General features: G+C 41.2%; 1 protein-coding gene and 1 long non-coding RNA gene across 3 annotated transcripts in view; one reads left to right on the top strand and one right to left on the bottom strand.

The window, feature by feature from the left end:
* The window catches only part of LOC146401035 (uncharacterized), a 271,100-nt gene that overhangs the window by 160,981 nt on the left and 97,700 nt on the right, over positions 1 to 12,419 (bottom strand). The gene's annotated exons all lie outside the window — the stretch shown is intronic.
* TSPAN5 (tetraspanin 5) overlaps positions 3,394 to 12,419 on the top strand; it is a 253,303-nt gene continuing 244,277 nt past the window's right edge. For both annotated transcript variants that reach the window (XM_084973372.1, XM_084973374.1), the window contains exon 1: positions 3,394 to 3,689. The gene's annotated coding sequence lies outside the window, so the exon portion shown is untranslated. The remainder of the gene's footprint in view (positions 3,690 to 12,419) is intronic.

The following is a 12,419-nucleotide window of genomic DNA, read 5'->3' on the forward strand; positions in this document are numbered from 1 at the left end:
GCTCTGCAAAAGCTTATAAATTTGATTAGGTCCCATTGGTTTATTTTTGCTTTTATTTCTTTTGCCTTGGGAAACTGATCTAAGAAAACAGTGCTACGATTTATGTCAGAGTACGTTTTGCCTGTGTTTCCTTCTAGGAGTTTTATGGTGTCTTGTCTTATACTTAGGTTTTTAGGTCATTTTGAAGCCATTTAAGCTATTTTTTTTTAAACTTAATATTTAATGGTGACTTCCTTCAGCCTATTGTCGCTCAGACTTCACTTCTCCAGATCGAATGATCCCAACCCCATGTGCAGACCGCATCAGGATTCTTTCTCTTATATTCAGGAGAAACTCAGACTGTTCAAGAACATCTGAGCAACTCGGAACCCTAATCGAGGAGCAAGGACAAGCACACACACACGCATAGGCACATACATGCAAGGCATTCTCATTTACCAAATAGTTAAGATTGACTCCAAAGTTTCCATTTTAATTTTGGCAAAATGTCTTTTTGCCTAAACAAAGGCCAACTGTAATACACTCAATTGGTGTTTCATCTTCGTGAAAAATCTGAACAAAGTCCAAGAGGATCCCTCACCATAGAGGGGGCCCAGGGTTGGCTGTGGGGAGGCAGAGGTTTGCCAGGCCATGTTTGTGGTGAACAAAAGCTTCTAGTGCTCGCTGTCATTGTGCCGGGAGTTCTGCCCTGAGCTCAAGCTTTCAGGAAGGAGCTTTTTTTTTTCTCTCTCTCTGGGAAGCGAGAACAAACAATTGACACACCATGTTTGTAGTGCAGATGGATATATAAATAACAAGCTATTGCTGTAGACCTGGGCGCTTGGCGTAGGGATGGCAACTGACATGGGGCAGAATTCGTGAATTCTGACTTGACTTTGTCGTAAAGACAGATTCAGTAGTTTTGGGGTCTAAATGGTAGGTCATGGGACCTCAAGCAAATGACTGGGCTCAAGGGAGGTTAGTTATCACATTTAGGCTCTCCCCAGAGTGCCTTATCCAGGGCACACATGCCTCGCCAGCATCTTCGAGAAATGACTTCATTGCCTAAGCCGTTTTCCTCCACCTCATCTCTTCATCTGTAGCTCTCTGCCCCCCTAATTTCCCACTGGAGGAGCTTCAGGTGAGGGGCCCAGAGAATCTGTGTGGAGCCAAGTCAACGCAGGTGGGTCTCAGCAGGAATGAGCTCACGCCTGGGATACGAGAACTAGGGAGTTTAGTAACTTTATACTCTCTGTCCAGTGAGCCTTGGCTGAACACAAGTGTCCTGCTTCCTCTTTCATCCCTAAAGTATAGATTTGCTTAGAGATCTCCCCACTTACACCCACTCCGCAAGAGGTAGGTCTGGAGCCAGGACACACTTGAATCACCCAGTTTAAAAACTCTCCAGATGAGCAATGCTGCCTCCATCATAAGAACCAGTCAAAGTTCCAAGACAGCAAATTCCTCAGGGCCAGGGTCTTAGCCAAATGTGTGGGTTTCCTGGCAAGCTAACATTTTGGCATTCCTTCAACTAATATTTAAAACCTACTCCAGACTCTTCAGTTCACTGGTTGAGGGAGGTGCCAAAAGCTCTGGCGGGGAGGGAGGACTCAGGTGGCAGGGCTCTGCCTCTCCTCTGTTGACCCAGCAATTCTGCTCCGCCTGCACTTCACTAGGGAAAACAGAAGCTTAGTAATTAATTGCACTGGTCTTCCTTTGAAGGTAGTGAGTTGGCTATTTTTATTTTACTTATAAGGAAGTCTCTTAGACGTTCTAATTCCCAAGAACTTTATGCCTTTGAAACATATATAGCACTTTCTTTCCCTGAGAGGTATTTGGTGAGTACAATTTTCCAGTGTTTTTGTTTGTTTGTTAGTTTTAATTTAAACACACACAGAGTTCCTGTTGTGGCTCAGCAATAATGAACCCAACTATTATCCATGAGGATGCGGGTTCGATCCTTGGCCTTGTTCAGTGGGTTAAGGATCCGGTGTTGCTCTGAGCTGTGGTATAGGTTGCAGAGGCAGGTTGGATCTGGCGTGGCTGTGGCTGTGGCTGTGGCATAGGCCAGAAGTTGCAGCTCCGATTCGACTCCCAGCCTGGGAACTTCCACATGCCACGGGTGCGGCCCTAAAAAGAAAAAAAGAAAAAAATACACACACACATGCACGCACATATACATACACACAGACCCAGAGTGGGTCTCTTGGAAATTACCCTCCTGGCCCAGGTCTTGATAGAATGCCCATGGGCAGAGCCTCCCATGAGTCACCTGCTGCTCTACTACTTTTTGAGTTAGCTCGGTGCAAACAGAAAAGAACACTAGAACGACTTACTTCCTAACTAATTCAAAGCAATTTCCAGAAGCTCAATTCCAGGTTTTGTTCTCAAATTCTATCAGACAGGCAGGAAGTGTTTTTTAGCAGGTGGCTTAGGCTCTGGGGGATTGTTTTCGTTTAGGAAACACTCTCTTATCATCAATAAGCTTGAGGCCCCAGAAAAGTTCTTTGTTGCTGTGACTTGGGCGCATGGTGTTTGTCCAGCTGCTCTGCCTTTCACAGTGTGAATGAGGCAGGGGGGAAAGGGGAAGTCAGCAGCTCTCGAAGGCAGGCCTGGGGAGGCCTCTGGATAGAAACAAAACGAGCAAGATATGCGTTGCCACGTCCCTAATTGATGAGCCCGCTCCATGGTAAGTAATGACAGCAAAAGAGCCACCAGGCGGGCAGCTCGTTGCCTGGTTTTGAGGGAAATAGGAGGGTTGTGTGGCTCCCATTTCATCAAGAGAAGTACGTAATACCCACCTTGGCCAGATCTCCAAGTTTACCTGAAGGACAGACACCCCCGGATGTCTTGTCCAAGCCCTTATCCTGGGGCTGTTGAGATTGTTCTCTGGTCTTTATGTTTCAGGCCTTTTCAAAAGCATTTAAATAAACCAACACTGACCTTCAAGAGAAGGTCAAAGTTATTTCAATAGAGTCAAGGATTCCTAGTTCAGGCAAGTCACTTAGGGGCCCTAAGTTGGTGATTCGTGAGCTGAATTCAGTTGGGTAGGTTTGCAAGGTGCTTTAAAAAAAAAAAAATGCAAGCCCTGCACAACAAAATAATACTCTTGCTGAAGTTCAGGATTTTGATGGAGGCCCACAAGGGGTTCCTTGAGGAAACACAGGCTGGAGCAGGCTTTCTGGTAGAAGGATTATTTAGTGCACTCCTCCTAAGCCCTGTGGCCTTGAAATAAATTGCAAAACTGAACAGCAAAAGGCCCCAGCTTCTGAGTGTTTGAGCCTCTCCCCTCCTGAGTGTGGCTAGAGCAAGATTAAGAGAATTTCATGTTGGCAACAGATAAAGGGATCATTGGAGGCAGGAGCAGCTGAGGCCTGGCAGAAATTTACATAAGCCTGCTAGAAGTGGGGGCTCAGAGGCCCAGAAGGGACAGGAGGGAACCGGACCAAAAGAAAACATCTGTAAGGAGCTGTGAGGGCAAGTGAGTGGCAGAGGGCAGAGCGGGTGCCTCCCCACCTGCAGAACAATCGAACAGCTGCCAAAGCAAACCTTTCTCCCGTTGGGATTTCTTGCCTTGTCCAGCCTCCCTTCCCAGGGCTGCCAGCCTTGAAGTAATCCTCGGTGTGAAAAGCTAGGGGGATGCTCACCTGAGAGCTCCTTCGAAAAAGCCTTGGGGATAGTAGCTAAGCTCAGCAGGGAGCAGTTGCACGGTGAGTAGAACAAGGAAGCCGGGCGGCTTGTAGGGAGAGCAGACTGGGGTGGATGAGACAGGGTGGCTGAAAAATGTAGCCATGGCTGCGCTTCTTAAAGCAGCAAGCCGGCAGCTGGGCCCAGGGTGCCGCATCCAGCACTGCATGCATGCATTCTCCTTCTGCGTGGCCCTAGGACAGCAGTCCTGTGCCTGCCAGGGTGGCAGCATCGTTAAAATGACCTCAATGACTGTACCCCAGACCACTAGGGCTCCTTTAGAAAAAGATCCTTTGTTGATCTATGTTCATGATTCTGCAGTCGTTATTTGTACATGCGGCACTAGTGAAATCTAGTGAGTAAGGCATAGGTGGCAGAATAATAATGAGGAATTCAATATTAGTTCTGAAACTGCACAACTCAGACTGGGACTTGACCCTATTGTTTTTTAATTAAAATCGCACACCTGGTCTCAGGACTTACTGAAGTTCAGGTTCTTATGTCTTAGCACAGAAAGAACTCAACAAAAGGCAAAGTAATAAGTAAAAGGTAGATTTATTAGAAGCTCCTGTTGTGGCTCAGTGGGTTACAAACCCGAATAGTATCCATGAGGATGCCCGTTTGATCCCTGGCCTTGCTCAGTGGGTTAAAGATCCGGCGTTGCCGTGAGCTGTGGTGTAGGTTGCAGATGCGGCTCGGATCCCGCGTTGCTGTGGCTGTGGTGTGGGCCAGCGGCTACAGCTCCAATTCCATCCCTAGCCTGCGAACTTCCATATGCTGCAGGTGAGGCCCTAAAAAGACAAAAAATACAAATACAAATAAAATAAAATTCCCAATGTTATTTCTAACATGTAACTATTGATAGAAGTAACCTATATATACAAAGGCTTTTAGCAGCGTGACGGAGTCTTGAGACTAAAAGTTTAAGAACTTGTACTCTAGGTATAATGCGAATGGGAGTAAAATATTAATCCTTACATTGGCAACTTGATGGACACTTAGTACTAGAACTGCAAATGGCTTTATTTTTTATAAAAAGTGTTTAATATGATTGCATTAAATTTATAACATATTTTCAAAATACTTATATTTAATACATTAACGTTGTTAGTTGTCATTTGTATTTCCTTTTCAATTTCATATCTGCTTTTAAATGTCTTAGAGGAAAAATATTTATGTTTTAAAAAATAAATAAAAGTGGGAATTGCTGTTGTGGTGCAGTGGAAACGAATCCGACTAGGAACCACGAGGTTGCGGGTTCAATCCCTGGCCTTGCTCAGTGGGTTAAGGATCTGGCGTTGCTGTGAGCTCTGGTGTAGGTCGCAGATGTGGCTCGGATCTGGCATTGCTGTGGCTGTGGGGTAGGCCAGCTGCTGTAGCTCCAATTAGCCCCCTAGCCTGGGACCCTCCATATGTTGAGGGTGCAGCCCTAAAAAGCAAAATAAATAAATAAATAAATAAATAAATAAAAGTGTTTAATTTAAATTTTTTATATTTCCACTAATGTACTTTTAAAATGAAAATATATGCAAATTGTTCACACTTGTGATAAGGTGACATTTTAATTTAATTTAATTTTATTTTATTTTTTTAATTTTAATCCATCAGGTATTTACTTTCAATAGAACACAAGTTAGGTAAAAATTTTCATTGTAACAATAATGAGGGGGTCACCATAATAAATAAACATGAAATAAAGGCAAGAGAAATACACTTGATCAAATAATGTATAATGATTTAATTACATGTGTTTTTAATTTATTACTCATACAAGCATGGCTAACTCTTCTTCAGAATACCTGTACATGTGCAATAATGACAAAATTCAATGGTTGTTGATATTTTACCAAATTTTAGATACATAAAAAACATAACTTTATACCAAATTTCAATTTTGTCATTATGAAGGTGTGTTTGTGTATGAAGGTGTGTCTATGAAGAGTAACAGAATATACTTCTGTTATTCTGTTCAACACATGACATGGGGCATCCATCTATACTCTTCCACGGGGTTCACAGAAGTTAGGGCAGCCTGTGTATTTTCAGCACCTCCCTGGCTCCTCTAATAACCCTCTAACATGGTTTTCGTACCCCACACTGCAGATAAGTCATCCAACATTAGAGTGATTAAGACTCAACCAAAGGCTCCATCTCATCAGTGTTGAGGCTTGAATTCTGTCTCAGGTTTGTCCGAATAAGAACCTATAATGCCGAACAGTTAGACAGTTGTATGGCAAACAAGAGCAGAGTATAGGATACCCCAGAGGGTAAGATGCACATCACAGATGGTGAGGTTTTTGTTTTGTTTGTTTGTTTCTTTGTTTTTCTTTTTTGGCCACCTGTGGCATATGGAGTTCCAGGCCGGGAATCAGATTTGAGCCTCAGCTGCAGCAAAGCCGGATCCTTAACCCACCGTACCAGGCCAGGGATCAAACCTGTGTTCTAGCACCGAAGAGACACACCACAGCGGGAATTCTAGTTTGTGTGTTTAAGCATTGCTTTTTTTCTGAGTATAGAGTAAACTAATGTGGGACTTAGCAAAAAAATTAAAAATCAAATAAAGAAAATTGCAGAAAGAAAATCCACAAGACCACCTATAATCCCACCATCTAACGAGAATTACCTTAAAAATTTGCAGAAGGGTAGGCATTTCTTCCCAGAGATTTTTTTCTCTGCTTTTGTACACACACACACACACACACACACACACACACATATACACACTCTCTCTCTCTCTCTCTCTCTGTCTTTTAAAAATGTGATTGTGTTATAAATTCTGTTTTATGACTGAGCAGTTCCATTACTTTGTGGACATATTTCAATGTGAATAAACATATGTTTACAAAACCATTTCAGGACTGAATAGTATGCTTTTGTAGATTTGCCATCATTTACTTAACCTCTCCTCTACTGATGGGTATTTAAACAGTTTATAGTTTTCATTATTACAAACAATACTTCAAGAGTCTTTGTGCACTTGTTTGATTATTTTCTTTGGAAAAATTACTGAAGACAAAATTTGGTCAGAGGGAGCACATTTTACGACTTGTGATATATTTGCCAAACTGCCTTTTGGAAACACTGTACAAATTGTGTTCCCACCAGCCCTGTGTGTGTGGGGGGGTGTTTCCTCGAACCTTTAACAGCTTCGAAGATTCTTGTTCCCTTTAATCCTTGCCAGTTTCACAGACCACTGTGAGATCTCAGGATTATTTTAATTTACAGATCTTTGATTAGTAGTGAAATGAAATGTATTTTATTATGCCTATTGACCGTTTTTACTTCCTTTATGAATTGTGATTTTATACTCCTGTCCTTTGCCTATTTTTCAATTGTGATCACTGGCCTTTTAAACTTGATTTTTGAGAATGTTTCTTTTTTAGAATTACTTTAGCCTGTAGCCTACTTTAAAGCTTGAGAATTACTTTAAAAAAGTGTTTCCTTTTCAATAAGCAAATTAGTAGTGTGTGTTTATTATAGAAAAATGAAAACCCAGGAAATACAGAGAAAGAAAAGTAAAAATGGCCCGTTATCCCACATTTTCTTCTTTTTAAAAATGTACAAAGTAAGAAGTGAATGTTTTCACCTTCCTATCCCTACATTACAACTCCATCAACCTTCAGAATGCATCCATTAACACAGGATACTTATTTGCATGTTAAAGATAAAGATAAGATTATACTTTTTTAGGGCCACACCCGCAGCACATGCAAGTTCCCAGGCTAGAGGTCGAATTGGAGCTGTAGCATGGCCTAGCCACAGCCACAGCAAAGCAGGATCCAAGCCACGTTTGGACCTACACCACAACTCATGGCAACACCAGATCCTTAACCCACTGAGTGGGGCCAGGGATTGAACACACATCCTCATGGATACTGTTTCTGTTCGTCACTGCTGAGCCAAAACGGGAACTCCGAGTAGACTTTTACTTTCAATTTTATCATCATCATTGTGGCTATGAAGAAACTTTGTAATCATTTATATTGATTTTTTTCCATTAAAAAAAATTTTTTTGTCTTTTTGCCATTTCTAGGAACTCCAAATTTTTTATTAAAGTATGGTTGATTTGGGAGTTCCCATCGTGGCTCAGTGGTTAACGAATCTGACTAGGAACCATGAGGTTGCGGGTTGGATCCCTGGCCTTGCTCAGTGGGTTGAGGATCCGGCGTTGCCGTGAGCTGTGGTGTAGGTCGCAGCCCGCGGCTTGGATCCCGAGTGGCTGTGACTCTGGTATAGGATTAGACCCCTAGCCGGGGAACCTCCATATGCCGCGGGAGCAGCCCTAGAAGAGGCAAAACAGACAAAAAATAAATAAATAAATAAAGTATAGTTGATTTACAATATTGTGCGCATTTCTGCTATACAGGGAAGTGACTCAGTCGTACATATATATACATTCTTTTTTTATACTATTTTTCCTCATGGTCTATCCCAGGACTTTGGTTATAGTTCCTGGTGCTATACAGTAGGAACTTGCTGTTTATTCTAAATGTAATAGTTTGCATCTCCTATTCTCAGACTCCCAGTCTAGCCCACTCTCTCTTCCCAATCCCCTTGGCAACCACAAGTCTGTTCTCTACGTCTCTGAGTCTGTTTCTGTTTTATAGATAAGTTAATTAGCGCCATATTTTAGATTTCACATAAGTGATACATTGAATGGGATTTGTCTTCTCTTTCTCATTTATTTCACTTAATAGTATGAGAATCTCTAGTTGCATCCATTTGCTGCAAATGGCATTACTTTGTTCTTTTTTATGGCTGAATAGTATTCCATTGTGTATATGTACCACATCTTCTTAATCCTTTCATCTGTCTATGGACATGAGGTTGCTTCATCTTGGCTATTGTGCATAGTGTTGCTATGAACACAGGGGTGCAATATCCTTTTTTTTTCTTTTTCTTTCTTTCTTTTTTTTTGTCTTTTCTAGGGCTGCTCCCATGGCATATGGAGGTTCCCTCTAGGCTAGGGGTATAATCAGAGCTGTAGCCGCTGGTCTACACTAAAGCCACAGCAACTCGGATCTGAGCCGCGTCTGAAACCTACACCACAGCTCACGGCAATGCCGGATCCTTAAACCACTGAGTAAGGCCAGGGATCAAACCCACAACCTCACGGTTCCTAGTTGGATTCGTTAACCATGGAGCCATGACGGGAACTCCTTTTTTCTTTTTCTTTTTTTGGCCACCCAGCAGCAAAGGCATATGGAGTTCCCAGTCCAGGGATCAGTTCTCAGGCCAGCTTAGGTTGAGCTGCAGTCTTTTTTTTTTTTGTCTTTTTGCTATTTCTTTGGGCCGCTCCCGTGGCATATGGAGGTTCCCAGGCTAGGGGTCGAATCAGAGCTGTAGCCACTGGCCTACGCCAGAGCCACAGCAACGCGGGATCCGAGCCGCATCTGCAACCTACACCACAGCTCACGGCAACGCTGGATCGTTAACCCATTGAGCAAGGGCAGGGACCGAACCCGCAACCTCATGGTTCCTAGTCAGATTCGTTAACCACTGCGCCACGACGGGAACTCCTGAGCTGGAGTCTTGACCTAAGCCACAACTGCTGCAATGTTGGAATTTTAACCCACTGAGCCAGGCCTGGGAATGAAGCATGTATCTTTTTGAATGATAGTTTTGTCCAGGACTGGGGTTGCTGGATCATACGGTAGTTCTATATTTAGTTTTCTGAGGTACCTCCAGACTGTTTTCCATAGTGGCTGGACCAATTCACATCCCCACCAACAGTGTAGGAGGGTTCCATTTTCTCCACACCCTCACCAGCATTTGTTATTTGTAGACTTATTAATGACAGCCATTCTGACCAGTGTGAGGTCGTACCTCGTTGTAGTTTTGATTCACATTTCTCTAATAATGAACGATATTGAGTATCTTTTCATGTGCCTACTGGCCATTCGTATATTTTCTTTGGAGAAATATTTATTTAGGTCTTCTGCCTATCTTTCAATTGGGTTTTTTTTTTGTTGTTGTTGAATTGTATGAATTGTTTGTATATTTTGGAGATGATGCCCTTGTCATTTGCATCACTTGAAACTATTTTCTCCCATTCTGTAAGTTGTCTTTTTGTTTTGTTTTGGGTTTCCTTTGCTTTGCAAAATCGTATAAATTTGATCAGGTCCCCTTTGTTTATTTTTCATTTTTATTTCTTTTGCCTTGGGAAACTGACCTAAGCTTGTATGGTTTATGGCAGAGAACATTCTGCCTATGTTGTCATCTAGGAGTTTTACGGTGTTATGTCTTATGTTTAAGTCGTTGAGCCATTTTGAGGTGCTTTTTGTGCATGGTGTGAGGATGTGTTCTAATTTCGTTGATTTACGTGCAGCTGTCCAGTTTTCTCAGCACCACTGGCTGAAGAGACTGTTTTTTTCCCTTTTTATACTCTTGCCTCCTTTGTCAAAGATTGATTCACTGTAGGTGTCTGGGTTTATTTCTGGGCTCTCTATTCTTTTCCATTGTTTTCTTTTCCATCTTTTTTTTTTTTTTTTTTTTTTTTTTTTTTTTTTTTTTTTGCTATTTCTTGGGCTGCTTCCATGGCATATGGAGGTTCCCAGGCTAGGGGTCTAATCGGAGCTGTAGCCACCGGCCTACGCCATAGCCACAGCAACGCGGGATCCGAGCCGCGTCTGCAACCTACACCATAGCTCACGGCAACGCCAGATCGTTAACCCACTGAGCAAGGGCAGGGACCGAACCCTCAACCTCATGGTTCCTAGTCAGATTCGTTAACCACTGCGCCATGACAGGAACTCCTCCATCTGTTTTTGTACCAATGCAACACTGTTTTGATTACTGTAGCTTTGTACTATTGTCTGAAGTTATGCATCCTGCCTTGTTTTTTTCCCCTCAGGATTGCTTTGGCAATTCTAGTTCTTTTATGGTTTCATATAAATTTTTAGATTTTTTTTTTATTCTGTAAAAAATGTCATGTGTAATTTGATATGGATCACATTAAATCTGTATATTGCTTTGGATAGCATGGCCATTTTAACAACGTTAATTCCTTCAATCCAAGAGCATGGGCTATCTGTCCATTTCTTTGAATCTTCTTTAATTTCTTTTATTAATGTTTTATAGTTCTCAGTATAAGTCTTTCAACTCCTTGGTCAGATTTATTCCTAGGTTTTGTGTGTGTGTGTGTGTGTGTGTGTGTGTGTGATTTTAAAAGGTATTTTTTACATGTCTTTTCTGATATTTAATTGCTAATATACAAATATGCAACCCATTTCTGAATGTCAATCTTGTATCCTGCAACTTTACTGAATGTGTTTATCAGATTTAGTAGTTTTTGTGTGGAGTCCTTAGGGTTTTCTATGTATAGTATCATGTCATCTGCATGTAGTGATAATTTTACCTCTTCCCTCCAATTTGGATACATTTTATTGATTTTTCTTGTCTGATTGCTGTGGCCAGGACTTGCAATACTATGTTGAATAAAACTGGTGAGAATGGGCATCCTTGTTGTGTTCTAGATTTTAGCAGGAATATTTTCAGCTTTTCTCTATTGGGTATTATATTGGCTATGGGTTTGTCATAACTGGCTTTTGTTATGTTGAGATATGTTTCCTCTGTACCTACTCTGGTAAGAGTTTCTATTATGAATGGATGTTTGATTTTTTTTTTTGCTATTATGTTCTCTGGCTTTTCTTAGAAAGGCCATTTGCACTCACTTCCAAGGATACATAAGTATCCAACTCTATATTCTTTTGATAGTTTTATGGATTCATTTTTTAAACAATTAACTCTTTAATTAATTTGGAATTTATTCTGGCATATGCTATGATATAGTCACCTAACTTTATCTTGGTTAAATGGTTATTCACATCATGTATTGAACTGTCCATCCCTTTTGAACTGATTTCAAAAGTCACATTCATCATTTAATGTTTTTTTACATGCTTTTGTACTTTTTTGTTTTGGCACTAGTTTTTCAGATTTAAAGATCTGGCGAGGCAGTTATAATGTATTACTCTTGTTTATAGAAGTTTTCTGGCTATTCTCACCAGTTTACTTTTCAGACAAATTTTTATTGGTAATTATGTTAAGCACATATATTAATCTGGGGACACTTGACATCTTTTCGGTAATGACTGTCCTTATCCAGGAACACAGCATTTCTCTCCAGTAATTAAAATCTTGTATGTTCTTTAAGAAAGTGCATCTGGATGTTTCTTGCTAAATCTATTCCTGGGAATTGTGTCATTTTTACTATTTAGGTCATTCTTCCTATCAAAATAGCTAAGTGATAATTGTTGGCAAGAGATGGAAAGTGTTTTAAAGGAATGAATTCAGGGATATTAGTCAAAGGAAGTGAGACAGAGCCAGGACACCATCACAAGTAAATATAAACACACCTTGCCCTGTGGCACATCCTGTTATTGAGAAAAGGTAAATGCAAGCTTGCAGGATAATAAAATTTATGGCCTTCTAATCTGGGCCACAAGCTTCCAAGAAAACCAACTTTTTTTCTATGTTTGCTAGCACATAATATAATTTGAAAAAGTTTCAGGTCTTCTTCAATGCCTGAGGTTGTAATTTTTCAGCCCTTTCTTTTCATGCTGATGAGAAAGAACTTTTGATCCCCAAGTGCAGTACACAGTAGTCCCCTCCCCCTGGCTGCTGTGTGTAGATAGTCCTGAAGGCAGGTTTATTTCCTTTGCCCCCATCATATGGGTCATCCCAAACTTTAATTATTCTCTCCAGGGTGTTGAAATTAGCAAAAGATATATTATGTTTATCTAACAAAAATA

The sequence above is a fragment of the Sus scrofa genome, chromosome 8 (genome assembly GCF_054392235.1).
Source record: "Sus scrofa isolate SSC_HxYL_T2T_F1_AM1 chromosome 8, Sscrofa_HxYL_maternal_Yorkshire_Landrace_v2.0, whole genome shotgun sequence".
Classification (NCBI taxonomy): Eukaryota; Metazoa; Chordata; class Mammalia; order Artiodactyla; family Suidae; genus Sus; species Sus scrofa.